Genomic DNA, 3,932 nt, shown 5'->3' with positions numbered 1-3,932 from the left:
AGGGAGTATCAGGGTGTGGTTGGTCTCCTCCTCGTTGAGGGAGTGTCTGGTGGTGGTCTCCTCGTTGAGGGAGTGTCTGGTGGTGGTCTCCTCCTCGTTGAGGGAGTGTCTGGTGGTGGTCTCCTCCTCGTTGAGGGAGTGTCTGGTGGTGGTCTCCTCCTCGTTGAGGGAGTGTCTGATGGTGGTCTCCTCCTCGTTGAGGGAGTATCAGGGTGTGGTTGGTCTCCTCCTCGTTGAGGGAGTGTCTGGTGGTGGTCTCCTCCTCGTTGAGGGAGTGTCAGGGTGTGGTTGGTCTCCTCCTCGTTGAGGGAGTGTCTGATGGTGGTCTCCTCCTCGTTGAGGGAGTGTCTGGGTGTGGTTGGTCTCCTCCTCGTTGAGGGAGTGTCAGGGTGTGGTCTCCTCCTCGTTGAGGGAGTGTCAGGGTGTGGTCTCCTCCTCGTTGAGCGAGTATCAGGGTGTGGTTGGTCTCCTCCTCGTTGAGGGAGTGTCTGGTGGTGGTCTCCTCCTCGTTGAGGGAGTGTCTGGTGGTTGGTCTCCTCCTCGTTGAGGGAGTGTCAGGGTGTGGGTGGTCTCCTCCTCGTTGAGGGAGTGTCTGGTGGTGGTCTCCTCCTCGTTGAGGGAGTGTCAGGGTGTGGTTGGTCTCCTCCTCGTTGAGGGAGTGTCTGGTGGTTGGTCTCCTCCTCGTTGAGGGAGTGTCAGGGTGTGGTCTCCTCCTCGTTGAGGGAGTGTCAGGGTGTGGTCTCCTCCTCGTTGAGGGAGTGTCTGGTGGTGGTCTCCTCCTCGTTGAGGGAGTGTCTGGGTGTGGTCTCCTCCTCGTTGAGGGAGTGTCTGGGTGTGGTCTCCTCCTCGTTGGGGGAGTGTCTGGTGGTGGTCTCCTCCTCGTTGAGGGAGTGTCTGGGTGTGGTCTCCTCCTCGTTGAGGGAGTGTCTGGGTGTGGTCTCCTCCTCGTTGAGCGAGTGTCTGGTGGTTGGTCTCCTCCTCGTTGAGGGAGTGTCAGGGTGTGGTCTCCTCCTCGTTGAGGGAGTGTCTGGGTGTGGTCTCCTCCTCGTTGAGGGAGTGTCAGGGTGTGGTCTCCTCCTCGTTGAGCGAGTGTCTGGTGGTTGGTCTCCTCCTCGTTGAGGGAGTGTCAGGGTGTGGTCTCCTCCTCGTTGAGGGAGTGTCTGGGTGTGGTCTCCTCCTCGTTGAGGGAGTGTCAGGGTGTGGTCTCCTCCTCGTTGAGCGAGTGTCTGGTGGTTGGTCTCCTCCTCGTTGAGGTAGTGTCAGGATGTGGTCTCCTCCTCGTTGAGGGAGTATCAGGGAGTGGTCAGTCTCCTCCTCGTTGAGGGAGTGTCTGATGGTGGTCTCCTCCTCGTTGAGGGAGTGTCAGGGTGTGGCCGTTAGAGATACTGTCCTTTGATCCTTAAGATGCTTCTGGAAAGAGCTCCACAGCACAGCAGCGTGACGAGCAGAGTTCCCGCACACACGGGCGTGACCAGAGAACCGTCCCCACAGGGCAGCGCCACACTTACACGCCTCGTCTCCTGCAGGTGCTGGATTTTCAGCCACTGACATCTGCTCGTGTTACTAGCGGTGCAGGGCGCGTCCACAACGCTGTGAGGTGGAATGAGAGGGACTTGAGTACATTTGTCCATCTTGAGCATTAGCTTGGGAAGTTCAATGTTGACTATCTTAAAGTTGTCTTGGGCATTAGGAGAGGGCTTGTGATAGCGGCCATGGATCGGGATGGTGGATTTCAGACGTCCTCCAACCAGAAATAGATACACGAGTGCAGTGAATCCCACAGACGCATGAGCAGGAGCCTCAGTGTCTATTGATGAATTCAACAGCATCTGTAAATCACTGTCCTCCCTCAGAGATGGGAGTTGGTTCGGGTCGATGTAGACCCCGCTGGGAAGGCTGTAGGACAGCAATGCATCCAGGCAATTTGGAACCTCGGGACCAAATTCAACTGTGGTTTCAATCTCCCGGTGAAATCCCCTTTTGATGATGTTCATTGAAACGGATGCATACTCCATCCGATGGCTTTCATCTGCTTCAGTCGATCCATAAAGAAGCAAGGGGAAAGTATAGATACAAATGAGCACGAGATACATGATCAGTACGCTAGCGCAGCCAAGTTTATTTTCTAAGCGGAAGCAGGAAGAGCTTTGATATCATCCGTGCTTTGCTTGTTAAATGTCGCCCTCTGGTGGCCATGCTCTTACTTACACTTATCAGTCGAGTCACGTGGGCAGTTGAAATTGAAAGAGCAGCAGTGCACAACACGTCATTTGGTGACAAATGCGTGTTGCTGCAAATGTAGTTAGCTTGGTTGTTGACGGCGGTTGTCCGACCTTAGTTTGATAGCTAGATATGGTATCCACTGTATTATCACTTAAATGTTTGTGATGTGTTGTTTTGTTGTGGACAGGGTGCATGTTGGGATGATGTTCTTGTTGTTCTGTGAATGTGAAGCAGAAGTCCCTATTCTGCTTTGCGACCATACAGGACCACTGTGTCATTGACACCATCACATCAGACACAAATATCAAGCAAGTGTTAAAATTATAACTTTATTATCCCCCATACAAAGTCTTATAATGATAACTGACTCATTTTGGCTTCCGAATTCTCCTTAACAATACAGAATAATTCCATCAAAGTTTAGAGAGAAAAACCGATCTGATGCTCATCATTATAACCATGACATATTTACAGGCACATATACAAATCTGTTAGCAAACTATAAACAATACAAATACAAAAGCGTGTATTTAATACATAATGTTGGCTTCCAGCCCTCTTTCAAACTCCCCAATTCAATTTTATAAACACTTGTTCTACTATTCCCTTGTATATAAAAAAAAAAAACATCACATTTGCGTGTCAGCTTTGTTTGTTTATTGTTTATTCATTTAATGTTTATCTGGTAGAGATCATCTCATTAGAATATGAAATGTGGGGGGGGGGTCATGGTGATACAGACATTATATTCACCTCCATGGTCGACCACCAAGGCCAAAAATAGAAGGATTACAAAACTGTACAAGTGGCAGAACAGGGTCAAGGATCAGTCAACAAACTGACCAGCACACAAACAAGGGGTTAGTTTCACTGACTCTTCAATTCACCAGTTAATTACACTTCTCAATCAAAAAGTGATTGTTTCATTAAGTTTGAAAACTGTTTTTCTTTTTTACTGTCATGCAAGTCTGGCACAAATATGTTCTGTGTTTCGTGTGGCCTACACTATGAAAACATAAAACCAGAAAGCAATACAAAATCAGCATGCGATAATCTACAACAACCAGAACAACAAACTTCAGGCTAAATACAGTCTCGGAAACGACCTAGCAAACATGAACAAACCACACACACACGCACGCACGCTCACACACTAGCAGGTAGACAGATATTCACAGCAGTACAGACTAGCATAGGGACTCTCTGGTGAAGTAGTGTTACTGTATTACTGTTTACCTGAGGGGGGAAATACTGCCTCAGTAGAAATCAGCTTAAGAACCTTGAAAGCTTAGACTAAGACAACGGAAATAAATATGTGAATAAATACGTTCGATTGCTGTAATAGACAGAGACTGTTGAAAGAGAAGCATTACTTGTTATTTAATTCAAAGATACAGAGAGTGAGTTTGTGGACTTGTAAAATGTCAGGAAGAGTCTTATCAGTGTTTTATAGGGTGTCTCGTGGTGGGAGACTAAGAAAAGACACATGCATCCTGGAGTACAGTAAATAAAATAAAAAAAATATAAAGTAAACACAAAGTGCCATGTGTGGGGTAAAACTAAACGGCATTCCACAACAACTATTAAACTTTACAAGATAAATTCCCCAGATAAATACTTAAAATGATCTCTATGTACAGGACAGCTACAGTAATATGGCCGGCTATCTACAGTATGAAACCAACACCTACAGGTCGTCCAGACCAGAC

Source organism: Borostomias antarcticus, assembly GCF_949987555.1.
Source record: "Borostomias antarcticus genome assembly, chromosome: 11".
Classification (NCBI taxonomy): Eukaryota; Metazoa; Chordata; class Actinopteri; order Stomiiformes; family Stomiidae; genus Borostomias; species Borostomias antarcticus.
This window is presented reverse-complemented; position numbering follows the sequence as displayed.